Raw genomic sequence first — 23,699 nt, 5'->3', positions numbered from 1 at the left:
GAATGCATCAATATTGGTGGTAGGTAAGGACATATGGTCCAAACGGCAAAGAAACGGGCCCGACTTCAAAAACGAAATTCTGAGAATGAATGAGAAAATGAAAAAAAAAGTTATATATATATATATATATATATATATATATAGTATTTTAACCACGAGAACAGTGGTCCACTTCTTCAGTGTAATTATTCCCCAGTGTGGGCTAATTGCCTTAATCCCCCCCCCCCCCCCCAAAGGCAGAAGCATCCACAATAGGGTTCCAGCTCAATGATTAAGCGTAAGTACTTTACCTCATACTGTATTGTAGCAGATTCGATCATGCGGACCACGACGTGACCCATTTCCGCCTTCTGTAAATGAATATGTTTTACCTTGATGATAATAAAGGCGTCGCAAAGCCAATTTGTATGAAAAGCCGAGTATTCGTCTGATTTGCTAAAGGCGAAAGAAATGATAAATCCATCCTGCATCTATGGCCAGCGTTTAAGGGAAGGAAAGCAGATGTCATTACCGATAAAGACGCAGAGGCAAGCTCAAAAATGATTCACACCTCCGTAAAAGTGAACTTTATTTGTGAACATTGCCATGGCTTTGTTTTGGGATTTTCTTTCCATTTCAACTATTCATATTCATATTTGTGATCCTATTGGACAATCTTAAGGAGCCTTCTAGTCCAGAAACCGGATGCTTCGTTGTGAACATGTTCAGAAAACAACCAACCAAACAAACGGAACCTCATTTACGCAGGGTCCACAAATCCCGACTTTTAACATATTTTTTACCGCATCTTTTTGTCACTTTCTCGCGCCATGAAAACTACGTATTAAAACCGAATAAAAATACCAGGCTTTACCGTACTTTCCACACTAAAAGGCGCACTGGATTATGAGGCACACCTTCAATGAATGGCCTATTTTGTCAATTTTTTTTATACATACATAATGCGCACCGCATTATAAGCTGCAATCTACAATGCATCCACTAGATGGAGCTAGGCAAGGAAATGCCAACAGAACGATCAGATGTCAGCAGCGGCACAGTTGAACTCTCTTGCCGCTGCTCTATTTCCGTGTTCAACCGCGTAACCGATTGCCTTGAGTTTGAACTCTGCGTTGTCAGCGCGAATATTACCGTAATGACCGTATACAAGGAGCATCCGATTTTAAGGCACGCCGTGAGCTTTTAAGAAAGTGGAAGGCTTTTAGCGCGGAAAATACGGTATGTTTTTTTTTCTCCCTTCAACTCAATTGGGTTGAACTCGAACCCATCCAGATTACGAATCCTCACGGCCGTCAGGTTACGTCATGACGTAAACACATTTGACGGCGAAGCCAGAAAATCAACACTAGAAGCGACGGGACTTGTTTGTTGTGCGTGTTGCTCTCATTCCACTTGACAGCCCCCGTGTGATAAAGTGCATCTGGGCTGCGATTTCCAGCGCTGTCATGGAAGCAACTAACATTCACGTCACATTATGTCGCAACGAGCGGGCTAATTCCGCCGCCGCAGACGCATCCGGCGCTGGCGCATCGTCGGAAAAGGGCAAGACTTCCTGCGAGCGAAATCAAGCGAGGCGGTGCGGAGAAATCCGGACCGATGTCGAGCGGAAGGCAAAAAAGCACACAGAGGAGCGATAGCGGGCTTGTCGAGACGAGCAAACAAACAAACAGGTTTTGGTGAGTCGGTACATAAGCGGGTTTATGACCACGACAAGGCAATGCGGGGAGGGGGTGACTGGCTGGAAACAAGACGGGCGGGGGGCTTTTTTTTCTGGGGGGGGCTTTTTTTTCTCTCTCTCTTCTAAACGACATCTCCTCGCAAACAGCGTGGTCTTGATTAAAGTTTAATTAAGGATCACGTTTGGCTGCGCCACTCACGGCGATCTACATGAGCAGATTTCGCGCGGCTTAACTCCTTCGTTTGCAAAATCCTCCTTTATTACTTTCAACCTGTTGTAAAAGCTGTTGGCACAGAGGGACGGCCCGACTCATACACCGGCCTTGTTTGCTTCTGGAACAATCCCCCAAAGCTCTAGAGATCCACCTAGCACACTCCCCCCCCCCCCCCCTCCCCGCCTCCCTACTCGATTTAATATCTGTCCTATGACGACGACAAGGCGCCGGCTCATTATTAATGATACTATTCATTAATTTCTTGTTGGGCTGATGTTATTTATTAAAATATTAAAGAAAGCTCCTGGGACACAATCACATAATGAGGGATGGTGTCCTCCTTCCAGCAGCAGCACCCCCCCCCCCCACCCGCCCCCCACCCCACTCACCACCCTCCTGCTGCCTCCTCCCCGCTGGATGGATTGAGGGTGGAATTACCCCACTCGGACGCCGGTAGCCTGGCGCACCCTCATTAGTCGTCCTCCAGGGCTGAGTGACACCATAAATCCATTCGGCACGTCCAGCGACGGCGGCCATATACAAACGCGGAGGCTCGCCTCGCCCCCCGTTAATGAGCCATTCGCATGCACGGGGAATTGACTCGTGTCCATCCGCCTTAACTGGACAGTTTTTTTTCTTTCTTTCTTTTTGGGAGGTGGGGGAAGAAGCTCGGTTCGGATTTAAGGCCTCGGTTAGCCGTTTTTGTTCTCGTTAATGAACTATTCAACTTGAAATTGAAATCGGAGGGCGTCTGCGGGGGGTGAAAACGGGTAGCGGGGTGCGGGGTTAGCGGGCATAACGCGGTTGAGAAAATGTTGGCGTGTGAATTACAGTTAGCGCCGCGACTAATTTAGATGTCCGCCAAGAGTGCCGTGGATTCAGACGGCCAAACTGGAGCAAAGGTCACAGAAAACAAATAAGACAGCGTGACGCGTGCACGTTGAAAATGCGAGTGAGCTTCTTTTTTTTACTCATCTCTCACTCATCTTCCGAGCCGCTTGATCCTCACTAGGGTCGCGGGGGGTGCTGGAGCCTATCCCAGCCGTCTTCGGGCAGTAGGCGGGGGACACCCTGAATCGGTTGCCAGCCAATCACAGGGCACACAGAGACAAACAATCCACGCCCATATTCAAACCTAGGGACAATTTAGAGTGTTCAATCAGCCTGCCATGCATATTTTTGGAATGTGGGAGGAAACCGGAGCACCCGGAGAAAACCCACGCAGGCCCGGGGAGAACATGCAAACTCCACACAAGGAGGCCGGAGCTGGAATCGAACCCGGTACCTCTGCACTGTGAAGCCCACGTGCTAACCACTGGACTACCGGGCTGCCCTACACAAAAGTTAGAATGACAACAAGGGCTGAAACGACATCAAAAAGTTTAGTGTGGGTTTTGGAATGCATCCCCCACGATAACCAGGGTGGATCAGGAAAGATGTCCCCAGTTGACTGATTTTTTTTTGGGGGGGGGGGGGGGGGGTTGCACTCATATGGTGTTAAATTTGAGCAGGACAGAATGGTTACAAGCCGAAATCCAAGAAAGACATTCATCATCATAATTAATCTGATCCAATTATAATAGCAAGGAGTGTAACAAATTGCGAGTGAAAATGGAAATCTATCACTGCCACGTCACACGGGGGGGGGGGGGGGGCGTGCGAGTAAAGAAGCAATTAGACAGCGAGACTTGAAACGGTACACACACACGGAGCCGACTAACGATGATGTCATAAGAGAGTAAGATGAGCGAGCAAGCTTTATGGACTAAATGACCTCCCTGGTGACAAAACAATCGTCCTTTTTTTGTTACGTTAGCGGCTTAAAGTGACACGTTGACGATTTGAAGGTGGCGCTCGGTCTCGTGCCGAAAAAGAACATCGCGATCACACCCCTGGAGGGCGTTTGTGGAAAGAAAAAAAAATGGAGCTGTCCCAGTCATGACAAACTTGGTCAGTCGGGTCACTTGTAACTCAAGGCTCCGATGTTTCAAATTAAACTTGTAAGTCAAGGCGCTGCACTAATAGTAAAGGAAATAACGAGGATGAAGAGTTAGATGATTTGCGTGTGTGTGTGTGTGTGTGTGTGTGTGTGTGACGAGTGCTTCGATGAGCTGGCCGTTGACAGACAAAAAACATTTCCAGATCACGGCGATGGTCGCATGCCGCGTGAGTCAAAAGCCGCTCTTTCCATGATGTGGCCATGGAAACAAACGGAAAAATTAAAGAGGGGTGAAAGCGGGGGGGCGGGCAGGGGGGAATAAAGCGATGGAGAGCTCTTTCGAAATCCTCCCGTGCTCCTCCGATGGCGCGTGCTAAGAAGAAGAAGAATTAATCACCTGCCCGCGCCTCCCAGCTTTGGGTTGCGAGGGACCCGAGCGTGGCGGTAATAAGACAAGGCCTTCGGGGACGCGCGGCCGTGTATAAATATCAGCTGCCGCCCGCATGTAAATCACCGGGCGGATTTTATTTATCTTTTAATTTCTCCTGGAAAAAAAGAAAAAAAAAGGCTCTGTTGTGCTAATATCACACAGGCGGCGTTTTAGGGAGTCTTTAAGGGGCTGGCGGCGGGTGCGAGGAAGGGGGGAGGGAGGGAGGGGGCGGCGGACTTGGTGAGTAATTAAAGGGCTGTTTGGCCCGGCGTAAATAAAACTGCTTGGATTGGCTCCATGCAGGAGGAAAGAGAGAGAGGCTGGAGAAGGGCTCGGCTTGCCTCGGCGGACGGCCGAACAGCAACAGGGGTTAACACACACACACACACACACACACACACACACACACACAGAGCAAAAAGTTTGAAGTTGGTGCAGTACTGAATTTCGACAGAAGCTGCAGTAGAGAGCAAAAAGGGTGTGAATTCCCGGCGAAAAATTCTCAACATGGACCCATTCTGGGGACCTTTGGGGAAAAGCACAGGGTACACGTTTTGGACACTTTGGAGTTGATTTAGAGGGTGTCAAAGTGAGGACCGGCCAAAATGTCCTCACTTCGTCAAAATGTCCTCACTCTGTTGGTTAAAAACTCATGCCGGTCCTCACTATGTAGTGAGTACAAGAACACACACACACACACGCATGCGCACACCCTCCTCCGAACACAAGAAAAGGCTAATTTTATGAGACGTTGTCGCCACACTCCAAGTTCACTGAAGGAATAGATTATCCATGCCGATGAGTGTGACACAGGAGGGGGGGGGGGGGTTGCAGCACGTTTCTTTCCGCGAACCTCCCACTAATCGTTCTTTTGATTAAATAAATGCCGTGAGCCAGGACGGCAACTTGAAAATAACATCAGAGTGGAACTTTACAACATGGGGTTGCACACGATTTTATCTTCGCTAGCCACAAAAAAAAATAAAAATAAAAAATAGCCACAAAATTGGTCAATAGAACACGCTATACCCATTTTTCACACGTGAACACGCTATGGCGAGTGGTGCGGGTCTTCACTGGGGTGGCAAATGGAGTTATTTCCTGGCACATTGGTAGAAGAGTTGACAGGTCATAGAAGAAAGTGTAGCGGGGCGCGCTAATGGTCAGTGACTCTCGAAGGAGCGCCGGCCATTTATAGATCTGCCACTCTCTTTGGATTTTTTTTTTATTTTTCTTTCTTAAACTCAAGAGGAAAGACGTGACTGTAAACGGCACTCTATTTGATGAAACTGTTCCGGAATGTTCTCAAAGAAGGCAAATCACATCTCCCGGCTTCTTCGTTTCCCAGTTTGGAGGACACAAAGGAACACCGTGTGGAAGACGCGTCACGAAAGCCCATTACGGCATATCCCTCTGTTGTTAGGGAGATGACATTTTTGAGCCAAACAATTGACTCGTCATGACGTTGCGACAGGCGGCGGCCCGTTTTGGGAAGGGGGTGAGCTTGCCACTCACGGCCTGTAGATGCAATAAATTGATTTTAAGCGCATATAAGTATTGTTAAAGTGTCTGTCTACAAGAGTTGCTGCGGTATTGGTGCTCCAATATGCATTGCTGAAAGAGTTATAATACAACAACATAGATGCTAGTTGGCTATGACATTCTCAAATGTTTTATTAGCCAAAGCTGTGTTGGTTATTCTAAATACACTTTTGTTTGATGTTTATTTTGACAGTCGACTTTGATTTGGGAGGAGCAAGAGACAGTTTGAAGCCTCTCTTTGGAATAATTGCGCATGTCCGCCAAACTGGATGAAGGTAAAAATGCTAATGTTTTTCAAACTAGGTGCTGGGAGTAATAAAAAAAAATATGAATCCAAATTCCAAATATCAAAGAGATCAAAAGCCCTCGCCACACATAAGCGCAAGTTCAACAACAACTGCTGCCGTGACTGTTATGTGTGTCGTCAGGCTTGATCGTGATGATCGGACAGCCTCTCAAACCAATAACAGCGCACACGGCGCGCGCACACACAACACGCAAGGCCTGTTTGCATTCGTTAGGCTTGAGGATAAAGCGAGGTATCAGAGCAGATGCACGCTGGGGGTTGTTTGTGACTCGCCGGGAGGCGGTGTCACCTTAACAGGAAGTGGCGCCACCTGCGGCCCTTCCCGTTCCAGCCTCGGGCGTTTTTGCCGCGGGTGCCCGGGGGGGAGGGGGGGGGGGGCGAGCGCGTTTTGCCACTTGCCGGTCCTGCCACGGGCATCCGGGGGGGGGAGAAAATGTCAGGCGCGGGGTCCGGCGAGCCCAAAGCGGGCTGCGGGCGGCGCCCCGGCGTGACTCTGACGCGATGGCGGACGGCAGTTGTGACAAAATGTGAGCGGTGACTCCACGCGGCTATCCGATCAGCATCACGCCGCTGTCGCGCGGCTCGACCCGCGGCGGCGTGATGGCAGCCATGATAGGGGCCACCTGCACTCCCGCCGTCAAACACCGACAATCAGACGAAGAATGTCGTACAATAAAACCCCTCCCTGCTTACCGATTATATGCAGCACTCACTTTGTTGGTTCCCTCTTTCCTGAACTTAGATTAAAAAGAAAAAAATCACGTTACGTTACGTCGCATGTTATTGACTCATTCATTCATTCATTCATCTTCCAAAGCGCTTGATCCTCACTAGGGTCGCGGGGGGTGCTGGAGCCTATCCCAGCTGTCTCCAGGCAGTAGGCGGGGGACACCCTGAATCGGTTGCCAGCCAATCGCAGGGCACACAGAGACGAACAACCATTCGCACTCACACTCACACCCAGGGACAATTTAGAGTGTTCAATCAGCCTGCCACGCATATTTTTGGAATGTGGGAGGAAACCGGAGCACCCGGAGAAAACCCACGCAGGCCCGGGGAGAACATGCAAACTCCACACAGGGAGGCCGGAGCTGGAATCGAACCCGGTACCTCTGCACTGTGAAGCCCACGTGCTAACCACTGGACTACCGGGCCGCCCTGTTATTGACTCAACTTCTCTAAATATATTTTTGACGACTTTTTGCATTCTTCTTCACCCCCCCTCCCGCCCCCTTAAAAAAGGAACACATCTTCAGAAAAAGAAATCCCCAAGCAAAGTACAGACCACCTGCAAAAGCAACTTAAGCGCGGCACTGAAGTACGTGTGTACTTTGTCACTCGGCGCCACCGCTCACAATCATTTGCATGTTTTTACTTTTAATGAACGGGCACCTTGCATCGAAAAATACACCAGGAGCTAAACAAGCGTTATTTGTCATGGGCCAATGTGTGTGTGTGTGTGTGTGTGTGAGTGTGTGTATTTGTGCGCGTCAAGCATCAATCATCGCCATCAGAATTGCCGCAGCGTGTTGTCAGGCCCTATTACTACTGAATTCATTTCCCTCAATTAATTCAAAATCTAACCCCTCGGCAGCCACCAATGTATGCTTTTTTTTTTTTGTTTTTTGTTTTTTTTTTAATATCGACCCACCCACCTATTTGTCAAAACGCTCTCCCCGTGACAGGAGCGTGATGCATTCATTATAAAAATGAGGAACAATACTCCACACGTCATTAATTAACTCAATTGGGGGACGGGCACCCCCCCAAAAAATAAAATAAATAAAGAATAGCATGGGAGCATTCCTACAAATAGAAGGCCACGTTTGGATATTCAAAGACAAAAAAAAAAAAGAACATCCATTTAATTTCCGAGACACTAATATGTCAGCGCCGTCCGTCTTTGTTGCGACTCTTCCCCGATGCCAGTGAAGTGCACGCGGCAGATAAGTCATCATCTGAATCAGAAGAGATAAAGAAATGTCATCCGAGTGTATTATTGTGCCATAATTTGTCTTATCGAAATCACCGCCCACACATTACTCGCGCTCAAAGCCATAAACAACACCGGACGCGCGGTGTCTTCATTAATAAAGGACAAAAAGTCTTTTGCGAGCCTTTGTTTTTTTTTTTTTTTTTTTTTTAATGGAAACTCAAAAGAGACTCCCACGCCTATATGTAGCGTTTAATTCATTAAGCGTGAACATGGTTTGACTTCAGGAAACTCATTTGGAAGTATAATTGCCCATAGGGATGAAAATGAACCTGTCGGAAGAGGGGCGGGGTGGGGGGGGGCAGACAGTGGTGGTGTCCACTATTAAAAGGTTCATTTGCATTTTTGAAGGGGGGGGGGATCTCAATCTCAGAGGATCATCCGATGCAACTTGACTCAAATGTTCACCATGTACATTTCCATCCCCGCTCGCACGACTAACGGGATTAATTGAACACATTAGGAAAGTCCATCCATCCATCCATTTCCCGAACCGCTTCATCATGCCATGCATGTTTTTTGAAAAGTGGGAGGAAAGCGGAGCACCCGGAGAAAACCCACGCAGGCCCGGGGAGAACATGCAAACTCCATACAGGGGAGGCCGGAGCTGGAATCGAACCCGGTATCTCTGCACTGTGAAGCCCACGTGCTAACCACTGGACTACCGGGCCGCCCATTAGGAAAGTCGTGCGGCTAGTTATTCCGAAAAGCTTCAGTACAGAATCGGAATCGGATGGGCCGAGCAGGTTTGCGAGGGAATTTCGTAGGTCCAAAAAGGCACCGCGAGCAGTCGAAAATAATGATGATGCGAGATCGTATTCAAGTCAACATACACAATAAACAGTAAGACGAATCGGTAAATAAAGGCGGTAGAAAGCACCAAGCAGTAAAATCAAGAACAAATCTAAGTCATGCTGAGTCGATCGCCAAAGAATACAAGTGAGTTTTGAGGAGGGCTTTAAAAGATGGGCAGCGAGGAGGCTTAACATTTGGGTGGCAAAATCTGAAAACGTCAATGACGTATGTCAACGTCACGCTCGTATTTTGTCTCTCGGTGCCCCCCCCCCCTCCCCGTTGACTGGCAACCCGTTTAATCCCTTTCATGCAAACTGAGAACATGATAAGCTAGCCGTCCACTTTAGCAACCGCTGACCGCGAAAGGGTTAAGATGTACTGTGCCTCTCCTCCAAAATCTAAATGGGATAAGCTCCAATCGACAGTGCATCGATTTCACAATTCAACTGAATTTATGATGGGGGGGAGGGGTTGCGCACATACAATAGACGACGTTTGCTTTTTCAACCGTGCCCTGCGAAAATTCCCACAAGAACAATTGAGCACGGCGTCCGTCTCTCTCTCTCTCTCGCCTTTCGTCATCTTGTTCCACCACGAGAAGCAATCTGTCTAATTTGCTTGCGGTGCCTCCGTCACGAGTGTCGCTTGACATAAGCTCATGTGACATTTGAGCGGACGGACGGGCACGAGTCTGGGCTGGTTGACGCGTACCAGCGATGACTCAGCTGGCTGACGTGTGGGATGCTTCTCCCGACGTTCTCTTTGGGCAAAAGCCGGCCGGCCTGGCAGCCAACAGCTCGAGACGAGAGATAAACATTACGGACGCGTTTTATTCAACTAAATTTAAAAATAGGGATAGTTTGAATGGTTTAGGGCTGCACATACGGGACAGTAATTTGTCTGGATGTTATATTTAAAAAATATTCTTAACATCGGAGTGGTTTGGATTCATAAGGTCAGGAAGTGGCGGCGCGGGCACCCGCAGCGGCTCCTCTAGTTGAGAGGAAAGACATTTCACCCGCGCTGTATGTTGCACATAGAGCACATTTGACAATAAAGTTGACTTGAACTTGAAGCGGCAGTCGGCGTGGCTCTAATTTTGTCTAAACGGCGCTCGTCGACTTTTGCACTTGAACTCTGGAGACTCGACAATTTGTACGCAAGCCATTAAAAGTCGATTTTGTTTCATTTCCAATTGAACGGCTCCCTCCTTTTTTCCAGCACACCGCCATCTTCTGGATGGGCTGCGCCACTGCAATACAAATCCCACCTGCTGAGCATACAGTATTTATTCTGGCCTAACTTATCTTTTGCTTTAAAAAAAGTGATTTGTTCAGGCTTGACAGGTGACTGGTCTAAAAGAAAAGAGGCCCCGCTTGTCCATGACTCGGGGGCTCTGAAAATTCAAATGTGCCGTGATATTTGCTGAGACGCCACATCTCTCGACGTCCTTGAAATAATTAAAGCCGTCCTGTAATGGAGGTCATAATTCACTTTGATTGTCATGAACTTTTCCCGTATGAAAGCAAGCACAACAAGTCTCCGCTCCCGACGCCGGCTGCGTTCAAAGGCAAGCTGGAATTTGGACGATCCGAATCCACGCCACGTGTCCTTTTGAGGCGCGCCTAACAAGTTTGCGCCGTTTCTGATGAGCTCAGCAGAAGCCGTGATGGTTTACCTTTGATGAATTAGAGGAGTCGGGATTTAATGAATGGAACGCGGGGGTCACCTTTGTATCTCGGGGGGTGATACGATGAAAAAGAAAAACAAACAAACAAACAGATTTTTCTTTTCTGCCACACGCCTCTCCTTAATAATCAAGATTCCTCATCCTCGGCGTGGTCGCCGGCGTACAGAATCTCATTACCTTGGCTCGCGCGGCGGAGAGCTCGCCGACACTTCTGCTCTGACTTCCTCTCTAAAATGAGGGAGGGAGTGGGGGGGAGGGGGGGGGCTGGGACACACAAATTTTTCTGCATATTTGCACATACGTCCACATGCCCATCCAGATATGTAAATGACGCACGCCCAAATGCTAAAGTCCACACCATTAGTTTTCCACTTCATGATCTCCGCATGGGGCCGTTAGGGGGATAATGTACCGTACAATACACGGTTTACTTGTAATTAATAGGGAAAAGGGTATTTTCAGTCGGACTATGAAATGGAGATTACTGTGAAGGAAAAAGAAAACCACCTTGGAGATGTTTAGCAATGAAAAGCTCTTTTGTTCAAAGGGAAAACAAAATCAAATGTGCTAGTTTGCTCAAAGTTGCTAGCTGGAGTCCATCCAACAGATTTGGTGTCGATTGGTGAAACTGGTTTTGGGGCTTTTTTTCTCGATTGGTGAAACTGGTTTTGGGGCTTTTTTTCTCGATTGGTGAAACTGGTTTTGGGGCTTTTTTTTGTCGATTGGTAAAACTGGTTTTGGGGCTTTTTTTTCGATTGGTGAAACTGGTTTTGGGGCTTTTTTTTGTCGATTGGTGAAACTGGTTTTGGGGCTTTTTTTTGTCGATTGGTGAAACTGGTTTTGGGGCTTTTTTTTTGATTGGTGAAACTGGTTTTGGGGCTTTTTTTGTCGATTGGTAAAACTGGTTTTGGGGCTTTTTTTTGTCGATTGGTGAAACTGGTTTTGGGGCTTTTTTTTCGATTGGTGAAACTGGTTTTGGGGCTTTTTTTTGTCGATTGGTGAAACTGGTTTTGGGGCTTTTTTTTGTCGATTGGTGAAACTGGTTTTGGGGCTTTTTTTTTGATTGGTGAAACTGGTTTTGGGGCTTTTTTGTCGATTGGTAAAACTGGTTTTGGGGCTTTTTTTTGTCGATTGGTGAAACTGGTTTTGGGGCTTTTTTTTGTCGTTGGTGAAACTGGTTTTGGGGCTTTTTTTTGTCGATTGGTGAAACTGGTTTTGGGGCTTTTTTTTCGATTGGTGAAACTGGTTTTGGGGCTTTTTTTTGTCGATTGGTGAAACTGGTTTTGGGGCTTTTTTTTTGATTGGTGAAACTGGTTTTGGGGCTTTTTTTGTCGATTGGTAAAACTGGTTTTGGGGCTTTTTTTTGTCGATTGGTGAAACTGGTTTTGGGGCTTTTTTTTGTCGTTGGTGAAACTGGTTTTGGGGCTTTTTTTTGTCGATTGGTGAAACTGGTTTTGGGGCTTTTTTTTCGATTGGTGAAACTGGTTTTGGGGCTTTTTTTTGTCGATTGGTGAAACTGGTTTTGGGGCTTTTTTTTGTCGATTGGTGAAACTGGTTTTGGGGCTTTTTTTGTCGATTGGTGAAACTGGTTTTGGGGCTTTTTTTTTCGATTGGTGAAACTGGTTTTGGGGCTTTTTTTTTCGATTGGTGAAACTGGTTTTGGGGCTTTTTTTTGTCGATTGGTAAAACTGGTTTTGGGGCTTTTTTTCGATTGGTGAAACTGGTTTTGGGGCTTTTTTTTTCGATTGGTGAAACTGTTTTTGGGGCTTTTTTTGTCGATTGGTGAAACTGGTTTTGGGGCTTTTTTTTGTCGATTGGTGAAACTGGTTTTGGGGCTTTTTTTTCGATTGGTGAAACTGGTTTTGGGGCTTTTTTTTGTCGATTGGTGAAACTGGTTTTGGGGCTTTTTTTTGTCGATTGGTGAAACTGGTTTTGGGGCTTTTTTTGTCGATTGGTGAAACTGGTTTTGGGGCTTTTTTTTTCGATTGGTGAAACTGGTTTTGGGGCTTTTTTTTTGTCGATTGGTGAAACTGGTTTTGGGGCTTTTTTTGTCGATTGGTGAAACTGGTTTTGGGGCTTTTTTTTTCGATTGGTGAAACTGGTTTTGGGGCTTTTTTTTTCGATTGGTGAAACTGGTTTTGGGGCTTTTTTTTGTCGATTGGTAAAACTGGTTTTGGGGCTTTTTTTCGATTGGTGAAACTGGTTTTGGGGCTTTTTTTTTCGATTGGTGAAACTGTTTTTGGGGCTTTTTTTGTCGATTGGTGAAACTGGTTTTGGGGCTTTTTTTTGTCGATTGGTGAAACTGGTTTTGGGGCTTTTTTTTCGATTGGTGAAACTGGTTTTGGGGCTTTTTTTTGTCGATTGGTGAAACTGGTTTTGGGGCTTTTTTTTGTCGATTGGTGAAACTGGTTTTGGGGCTTTTTTTTCGATTGGTGAAACTGGTTTTGGGGCTTTTTTTTTTTTTAGATTGGTGAAACTGGGTTTGGGGCTTTTTTTTTCGATTGGTGAAACTGGTTTTGGGGCTTTTTTTCCCCAAATGTTTTAAGGGGTGCGATTGAGTGAGAGACTTAGCACACATTAGGTGTGCGGAGTAAAAAAAAAAAAAAAAAACATGACACTCAGAGCAGCATACTTGCGTGTCGACTGGAGCCCATTTGGCTGAATTCCCTACTTTGAGCCCGTCACAGAACTAGCCGTGGAATTTGTTTACATTTGGGTGCTTCAGAACAAAATGTCTGATTTCCGTTTCAATTCCAGGCTTACCGTAGGTCCTTGAGATTTTTTATTTATTGATTTATTTTTTGCGTCCTGCTATGGCAATCAAACCAATTTAGTGATGATCAGCAAATCTAGTCAGGGCTACTTTTTCTGTCTAGCTTAGCTTCCTCCAATTGGGGTTCAATTCGACCCATTAAAACCAATTGGCTGATTTTGAGTGGCAAATTGTAACAAAGGTTATCGGCCTTCACACGACACGATACAAACTGTAGCCAAACGTGCGTCTCAACGATATTGAACAACACGGTACATATAGAGAAACTTATGCCATACTGATACATTGCACTGTTGGCTGTTCTGTGATTATCCTTCCAGCTCGAGTAAAACCTAAAAAAAAAAAAAAAAAGGATGTGCCATCTCCCGCCTTGAGTGATAAAGCATGGAATATCTCTTTGCTCTCTTCAAATGTCACACTTTATTGCCAGGTTATGTCCTAGCCGGCCCAATATACACCCTGTTTTACCTCCACTGAGAACATTGCAAACCCTTCTCGAAAATGTCCTTGAAGAGCAATATGTTGCCGTGGTTATAGTTTGCAGTAGAATAGAAGAACTGCATTGCATCACACTGAGACATTTGTAACATTTTTAACCTTCGGTGCAGCGGTTGTCAAAGACGGACGGCTTCAGGAACCTCCGTGGTCCCTAAAATGATTTGTTGCAAATTATCTTTTTTTTTTTAAATGCAGGACAAACTACAAAACAAAATATAATAAAGCAATTCCTTCTCCCGACCTTTACTTTGAGCCAATTAAAGCTCAGATACGATTATGATAAATCAAGCAAATCACCAATGCCTGTATTAATAAAGTTATTTTTTCTCATACATATTGTCGTCCTTTTTTTTTAAATGACTGCACCAACTGGCTTTTTCACATCGTTCATTTTTGACTTTCTTTGGTTTGTTCGAAATTGACTGCTCATCAGTCACAATGTAGAGACATTTTTTTTTCTCAATTTTACAATTCACCATTTGAAATCCAAATTTCTTCCCTCGAGTAAAATGCTGTTAATCCATCCCAAATTTCATTTCGTTATGAGAAAACTAGCACTGCATCGTATAAAAATGTACACGTCAAGTATAACTGCTGTACGGTTGGGTTGTTGTGTGTTGGGTGTGTGCCTTTAAAGGGTGTGGCCTAGTGGAAGGGGTCATTCTCCGTGTGAGCGTCCAGGCGTGAGCTGTGGTCTATAGCATCTCCCTGCAAGTGCCTTCATTTTGTTTGTGTGTTTGGCTGTTCAGTAAAACTGCTGAAAGTGCATCAGCAGCTTTGGCTCTCCTTGCCCCGTACGCATGGGCATTACCGTACGTTTATCACCCGCTTGTTTGGCTCGCGACACCAAGCGGTGGCTAAAGGTAGCGCCGTACTAGTAGCATGTAAAGTATTTGCCCCTTGTCGGCGTGAAAATATAGCCTCCATTTTAGACCAAGCGCAACCAAATGTCATTTATTTATGGCGCCGCTTAGCAACATTTCGTAACCGGCGCATTGCTAATGTCATGAGACGAAGAGGCGCTCCTCGTCAGGGTCACACCCTTGCTGGATGGACTGAATTAGGACAGCAATTTGTCTTTTTTTTTTTAGCCTGTGCAAATATGAGCGTAATCCAACACGCCAGTGACGCGTCGTCATGTGTGTCACACCTACATACATGTGCGACACCGCCGCTCTGCACAATCGTGTCCTCGGGAGGGGGGGGGAAATCGAGCAAATGTGCCAAATTAACACAACGCACAATGTCGAGTCCTAAATTCCTCAAGTGAGCAGAACAGATGAGCGGGACTGCCACTCATAAAAGAGCATCTGTCTTCTTTAACACTTAAAAAGATGATGGTGCAAGATGAATTCTAATGAATGAATTGATGCATTTTGTCAGTGGCAAAGCCCAAATTGTTGAAAAGACGCCAGAAGCAATGCGCTGTCGAAATCCGCCGCTATAAGGAAAGCGGCGTTGCGGGCTTTTAACATCACTCTGCATAAAGCGCCGGCTAATGAGACAAGCACTTGGGGATTATTATCAGCATCATTATAGATATTCGTCTACAAGCACGTCAAATTTATTTGGCTCTGCGCGGCACGTTTAAGATGTGACGTTTTTTTTTTTTTTTTTAATCTAGCGGAAATTAAACATGGTCCAAGTGTCCTTGTTGGATGTGAAGGACAAAAGTGTGTAATGTCTTATCACAGCGGGGTTTTATCCATACCAGCCGGCTAATGATTTGCTTATTATGCTCCTTTTATCTTTCCTGTTTCACAAGATGCTTCAGAAAGAATAAGCTTGAACGCTTCAATTCCGGCAGCGTAGGCGCATAGGTTGCATCTTCACGCCAAACTTTTGCCCGCTAAATTCCTTAAAATGGTCATTTGTCAACCCGTGACCCCAAATTCCACGCAGGAGGCGTCATCAAATAAATTAATCACTACCCGGGGATTCATTTCTCCCTCGTGTGCGCTATAATATTTTGTCTTCATTTGCATAGATTTAATGGGCCCAGTTGTGCTCGCTTTGCGAGAAATATTCCGACTGGGGTAAACTTTGACTCGCTCGTTTACGATGGCTCTCTTACATAAACACACAGAGGGATGAAATGAGGCTTTCGAGTAAATGGTGCGCTTCATTATAGCGAGAGATGTCAACAAGTGCGGACAAACATTTAGCATTCAAATCAGCAATAAATACATAAGGGTTAACGCTGAAATGGGCAGAAGTGCATAATCCGCGATTATGATGTGAAATTGGAAGAATAATCTCTTGTCTTGCAATCATAGTATCTTCTGGTTGTTCGAGGGGAGCCGCTTGAACTCTTTTTTTTCAGAAATTCTGTGAAAATAAACAATTAGCAACATGGAGTTGTCGACACCGTTTAGTTTGATCGAGTCTCATTATGGTAAATGTGTACAGTGGATTACCCCCCCCCCCCTCACACATACACACTCATTGCTGTGGTGTTTGTTCCTTGGGGGAATTGTGATGCTAAGTGCGAAGCTGTGACCAGACAAAAGCGTGAACTTTTTTTTATTTTCAAAGACCTCTAATGTAACTGCCCTTTTTAATTAGCACAGTATATGGAAACATAAAAGAAGGGGCTTCCAAGAGAGTCTAACGCTAAAGTAGGAGAACATGATGATAATTTACCCTTTTTTTTTCTTTTTTTTTTTGACGCCTAAGAAAGCAGCCCAATTATTCCTATAAGCCGAGTGCGTGTCATATTTGAACTTGCGTCCTCATTAAGGGTCCCTAACACCACGAGACACGTGAGCGTGCCAGAAGCGTCACCACCACAACAACAACAACGTCGTCGTCTCTTCTCTGGCACTCTTCTCTTTTTCACCCGGCCACCCTATTAGAACTTCACACCGCCGCTTCAAAGCAAATTAGCATAATTAAGAAGTAACGTGCATTAATTGTTGCGCTTAATGCAAACTGGGGGCCAAATCTGTCACTTAGCGCAGGGAAACTGTTAAATGATTTCTCAGCCCCTGTTTTGGGGTGTCGCTACTTTGGTAGCCAGTGTGCTAAGGAGACCAATATAAAATTAGTGCCACAATGTTAGATAGACCGGTAAAATTGAAGGTATCTGATTGAAAATTGAATAATTATTTGATGAATCTAGGATTTCAAAACCATGCGTCAACTTTGAGCAATGTCCGCTTTGCCAGCCTGGGGGATGCTAGGCGCTAAGCTAACTTCTTCCGCACCAGCTCGGAGTTGTGGCTTGCTAGGAGACAAAGCTAAATGCTATCCTTCAGTCATGCGGATCCTCTCCTCTAAGTCACTTAGTTTCACTTCCACGGCAGGGAATAAGCTTCACTTTGATACACTTGAATGGCGGCGAATAAGATTCACTTCTGGCAAGTATCATTATGACTAAAAGTGGACGATGAGTCGCTTAGCATGCAACACACCAAGCAAGAAGAGAGAAGAGGAGACGACAGAGAAGCCATTCTAATCACTAAGCAAATGTGAAATGTAGATTAGCGAAAAAAAATCTAATCAGTGCTTTTAACAAGTCTGGCCGGAACCGCTTTACAGTGGAGTGTAACTTATTATGAATAGCAAATTAGTAGCTCAATTGAAATGTTAGAAAGAAAATAACAGCCGCACAGTTAGCGCACATGTCCAAATACCAGAACTCAATCCGTGTGCTAGCGCAATACGTCAGCCTCAGACTGTCCGTTGTCAAAGTGTCCTTGGGCAAAACCTGAAATTGCCTCGAGTTCATTATTGGAAATGAGAACGTGTTCTCAATCGTCTTACATGCCGAAACAAAAGGAAATGATTGTCGCAGGCACATCTCAATAACAAAGCATCCAACAACTTATCGATGTATTGCAAATTTATAATGATATAAACTAACAAACCACATCAATATTAAATTCAGCATCAGCAGTCCACAAAAAAAAATGAAATGAAGCTATTTTTGCTGGACAACATGGTCCCCTTCAGAGCAAGGAAAAACTCTTTGGACGAAAATAATTTTGACGAAAAAAAATGGAAGAAACCCTGGGATTTGGGGAGCCCCCTTCCAAACAGCAACCAACATTGGAGGCACCATTGATCACATGAAATTACACACTCAATTAAATTTTATGCAGTTTAAACAGCACGAGTTTAGAGCGAGAGGGTCCTTTTCATATTGAGCCAGGAGAGGGGGAGGAGAAAAGAGAAGCAGCGGTAAAACAGGCCAAAAGCCAAAAGCCTGCTCCATACAAATATCTTTCCAACATTTATTGGCAAAAAACAAGATAAACTGTTCCTTTTTGTTTTCACTTTCACAAACGCATGACCAAGTCGTTTTTATAATTTCCTGAAAGCTTGTTTTTTTTTTTTCACTACTGCAGTCTTGATTTATGTGGCCACAGAAAAAGAAAACCAATAGTGCTTTTTTTTTATCTTTTCTTCCTTTCTGGTACCGCTGAATATTAAATATCACTGAGCGGCAACTTGGTGTTTCTCTGATAGAACTGGGTCATTTTACCCACCCTTTTTTTTCCCTTTCGTACATTAATTAAATGAATGATTACCTTGTTCACAAAAGCAACACACGAAGTGAACACGCGGAGGGGCGGAAACACAACAGCCCCATCACGAGTCAGTGGTGCAGGCACCCTCCGTTGCGGCTCGCTACAGAATTGAATTTGAAATCAGAAGTCGTGGAAAACACTGACAAACACATACGGTATTTAAGTACACAATTCGTGCTCAGTTTGCGTTCAGAAAAGAAATGCTACACGGTAAAGGAGAGACTGAATGATGAGAACAAATCTAGAAGACAAAAAGTCGTGGATTAAAAAAAAAAAAAAGACGTGGAGATGTGGTGTTAAAGATGAATCAAAGAGCGAACTGCCGTCACCGTGGCAACACACGAACACTATTTTTGCTATACGACAATAAACATGGTTATGATCTTGCAATGCGAAGCCAAAAGTGACCAGTATTGATGCTTTAAAAACACACAATTAAGGTTGAAGCCTTTCTTTTTTTTTTTTTTTTGTATTGCAGCTTCTACAGGTCCCACGTGCTTTGTCTCTGTGACATAAAATATGCTCTGCTAATTAATTGGAGACACAAAAGTGCCTCCAGTGTGTGTGTGTGTGTGTGTGTGTGTGTGTGTGTGTGTGTGTGTGTGTGTCAGATCGAACAATATGCCCTGGGTGGAATTGTCTCTTGTCAAACGTCCACTGGGATCAAATCCCCGGCCCATCAGCTCCTTCTAAGTCTAAAAGACGGTCAATTGTACTTGAGCGTTCTAATTAAGCTGACAATTAACACCGTCACAACAGTAAATAAATAAAAATCCAAGCTTCACTTTGCCTCCGGGGGATCGGCCCGCGTGCGATTAGCCCGTCATGTCCCGAGCAAAGCCGACGCCGAGAGTAACCCGCCGAGCAAAGAGTAACGGTGGGCAAAAGGCATCTGCGGGTTCGCATTGAAAGCATCCTCTTCATCACCTCTAAGCAACCCTCTGCGGTGTCACGAGTGAACGCATGAGCGAGCGGCGTAATGTTCGCACTGCGCATTGGATACACATTGCGTGTGTACCCATGAAAGTGACTCAAAGCTCCCTTCCGGATTGTGCCCAATTTCATGGTGTCACACACTCGCCGGGCATCAGCTGATCATGTCCGTTTGCGATCAAGCGCTTGCTCTTAATGCCGGCCGTGTGTGTGTGTGCGTGTGTGTGTGTGTGTGTGTGTGTGTGTGTGTATTTATTTATTTATTTATTTATTAAATTTATTATTTTAAGTATTCTGGTTTCAAGTTGCTTTAAAATCTAGTGCTGGGCGTCTATCGCTAACAGTTGTAAAGTCAGAATTATAGACTAGACCAGTGGTTCTTAACCTTGTTGGAGGTACCGAACCCGACCAGTTCATATGCGCATCCTGTGAAAAATAAAAATAAGATTCGAGAAGCGTTGCTTCAATTTTGCCGAGGGCGAGACTAAACTTGCTCAGGATGCCAAGTCCCACCACGTTCCATCTTCTACATATTCGTCCGACCACTTTTTTTTTTTTTGCTCGACATAGTTGGCATGTATTAAAACATTCTAAAACAACCAAAATAAAAATCAAAACGACGTACGATCACGACAGTCTCATGTTGGCTACTGAGCGAACTAAATTTCCCGCGGCATCGATTGGACAAGCAATGTCATGTGATCATCTGCAGCCAGCGATGGCCGTGCGGGTGTGTCACAACTAAATGACACGTTGAGTCGGGTATGTCTTAACCTCCTTGGCTGAAGCTCCGTCGAACCCCTGAGACTGATTCGCCGAACCAGTCTCCAGATCGATCGACCCCAGGTTGAGAACCACTGGACTAGACGAACGTGGCAACGCAAACCCTGAAATTTGATTGGACCACATATGGGAACTGGAAGCAATGCAGCCAAGAGAAGCACTACGGTGTAAAGAGAATAGACCTTGGGGAATATATTGAATGAGAACATTCCAGTGCTCATGATAGGACCTCTTTGTCCGTCGTCAGGAAGATCGCATGACAGCTCTTGTGTTGTGTCTCAGAAGATAGTGCTAGTGTAGCTAAGAGTTCATTCATTCATTCATTCATCTTCCTAACCGCTTGATCCTCACTAGGGTCGCGGGGGGTGCTGGAGCCTATCCCAGCCGTCTCCGGGCAGTAGGCGGGGGGCACCCTGAATCGGTTGCCAGCCAATCGCAGGGCACACAGAGACGAACAACCATTCGCACTCACACTCACATCTAGGGACAATTTAGAGTGTTCAATCAGCCTGCCATGCATAATTCTGTAATGTGGGAGGAAACCGGAGCACCCGGAGAAAACCCACGCAGGCCCAGGGAGAACATGCAAACTCCACACAGGCCGGAGCTGGAATCGAACCCGGTACCTCTGCACTGTGAAGCCGACGTGCTAACCACTGGACTACCGGGCCGCCCTAGTTAAGAGTTGTTGCTTGTAAATACAGAACATACTTCATGAATAAAATTCATCGTGATGCTAAGTTCCTCCCCACACCCTCACCCCCTTTACTCCCTCTGGCCTTTGTGGGGGAGAACAATAAGTCGGACGAAAGTGACGTGCGCTGCTGTGGTTTGATTAACCTCCGCTCCAAAGCTATTGCTCCTGACAATATCAGTGTCTATTGACCTGCAGCCGCTCAGAGGTATATGGCGGGTGCAAAGGTCTGGAGATGTGGGACTGGTGCGGTGGGAACCAAGACTCGGCCTAATTGTCTCTTCCTACTTAACTGACGTTATTGGCAGCTGCCACTATCTTGAGCGGTCCGTCCTACGGCGGCGGCGAAATGAACCCAGGGCCCGCTAATTGCAATGGCCTTTTCATCAACTCCAAATCGGATGCTTTCATAGCAGTCAGGGAGAGGCGGCGTCTACCCGTCACGTTAAGTACTGTAAGTTCAACGTCAGGTTCAAAACTGGACAATAACTCAGAACAAAGTCTCCCTGACCGATAAGGAAGATAACAATGAAATGTTGTAGAGGGAGTGTCTCCGACATGTTTCATGTGATTACCTTTGTGCAAAGTGCTTTTAATTTGAATTTGTCGGTTGAAATGTGATGGGCAAAACTCGAATAAAGATGAAAAAGCATCCTGTAGTAAAGACGACTCTCTCCAGTCACACACACAAACAGAGGTTCATGTTGATTGTCATTATATCAGAGGTGGAAAAAGTAACTTTGACTCTGCACTTTAGGAAAAGTACAAAAGACTGTAAAAATAGATTTTTTAAAAAAGGTTTCCTTATCTTATCCAGGTAAAAAGAAGCCTCAAAAGCAAAACACTTTCACAGGTCAATTAGAGCCAATACCTGCTGTGGTAACTTGGCTAGGCAGCTAGCTAGCATTAGCGTGTTGAGGTAGCTTTGCTCACACTGAATTGACTGGGGGAAAAAAAGGAAAAACCTTATCGATGTGAGCGTGGTCTGGAGTCGAGGGGGGGGGGGGGGTCAGATTTGGTTGCCGACGTCAAACAATCCTCTCAAATAAGACTATGTATGGGTAATAACCAAATCTGTTTTGTCATCATTGTTCCTAGCTCATGTTGCTCCATGTCACTGCGGTTCCCACTGTTTCAGAATCAGAATCAGAATCATCTTTATTGGCCAAGTATGTAGAACACACAACGAATTTGTCTCCGGTATAACACGCTGCACTAGTATCATCGTAAACAACAAAATCATTGAACCATTTTAGAGTAACCAGTAGTTTTGTAGTACCATTTTGTAGTACAAGAAGAGTGACTACGTCAGTGACTGTTTAAGGAGTTAATGGCTAGAGGCAAGAAGCTGTTTAAGTGTCTACTGGATTTGGTGCGCATGGATCTGTAGCGTCTGCCTGAGGGGAGTGGCTGGAAAAGGTGGTGGGCAGGATGCGGGGGATCCAGGAGGATTTTCCGTGCCCTTGTCTTGATTCTTGCAGTGTGCAAGTCCTCAAGAGTGGGTAGGGCGGTGCCAACGATTTTTTTCCGCCGTCCTAACTGTCCGTTGAAGTCGGATTTTGTCCTTTCTGCCAAATATCATCAATCACGATATCTCTCCTGTGGTTGCGTTTCATTTTTGAAACAATTTTTTGGGGAAAGAGTTGAAACTAGAGACATCAGCTTTAATTAACACTCAATTAAAAAACAAAATCTACTTCAGTACAGCGAATGAGAGCAAAATCCACAACTTTGGCATTATTGTTCCGACTTGGCAAAGGTTTACCGAAGTGCTCTTGTTTGGCCATTCATTTGGGAGGGTGCGTGCCTGGGGGTCTCGGATGTTAAATGGGGGTGTTATGGCGGGACGGTTGGAAAGTTCAGCAGTGGCGGATGTTTCGGGAGGGCAACCGGTCCGCCTGACAAGAGATCAATACTGTCCTCGGAGTGGCTGGAGTCAAGCTGCTGGGTCTGACAGGGGGGCCGTGTGGCGTAATTGGATCAGGGGCGCAGCAAGTCGCCTGCTTGAACCCCCACCGCCCCCCCCCTTTTTTTTCTTCAGGACTGTCACAGCTGTCACATGTCATCCCTCTGCACCGCCGTCACCCCGGGAGGTTAGCGCTCGGCTCCCCAACCCCTCTCGCACCCATGCAAATGTCCACTTAGCAGATGAATGCCGCCCGGATATTAGGCGCATTTCTTCATGCTTTTATGCAAAAGTAAAATCTATGTCATTGGAAAATTTCATGGAAATAAAGTCGGCATTTATGCGGAGGCGAAAGAGCGAAACCGCACGTTTAAAAAAAGAAAAAAAAAGTGGAAATGATTTGGTTCGGCCTATTAAAATGGCCCGAAAATAAGGCTCGGGGGGAAAAACAAACAAAAGGACTTGAGGATTAGATGATATTGAGAAGAAGCGAGGAAAACTCGGCAGATAACAGAGTAATGAAAAACCTTATCTCAATTTGGTCTCAATAGAAGAGTATTGATGGGCTGACCTGTAAGCTCGGCTCGTCTTTCGAAACATTTCTTTTGCGTCCCCAAAGACAAGCACAAATGGTCGAAAAAGCACGGACAGTATCTTAACATTCTTTAAAAGCAAGCAGCAGCATCTCATTAATCTGTTTACAGCAAGAGATTATATGAAGAATTTCCACAGTGAAATCTGCAGGCTGTAGAAAAAAAAAAAAAAAAGACAATCACGGACATAATGATCTCTGTCTGATGTTAATCCTGCGAGCGTCCAACTGGGACTTCTTTTATTAAAAAAAAAAATGTATGGCTTTATTCAAGCCGCAAATATCTAAGGACCCCAATAATTGTCTCCACTTCCGAGGAAATTTCAGACTTCACAGAGCGCGCTGGATTAAAAATGTGCCGAAATATCAAGAAAAGGGGAACCATATGTGACGATTGTTA

This window comes from Hippocampus zosterae, chromosome 12 (genome assembly GCF_025434085.1).
Source record: "Hippocampus zosterae strain Florida chromosome 12, ASM2543408v3, whole genome shotgun sequence".
In the NCBI taxonomy this organism is placed as follows: domain Eukaryota; kingdom Metazoa; phylum Chordata; class Actinopteri; order Syngnathiformes; family Syngnathidae; genus Hippocampus; species Hippocampus zosterae.
Note: the sequence above shows the minus strand (reverse complement) of the source record.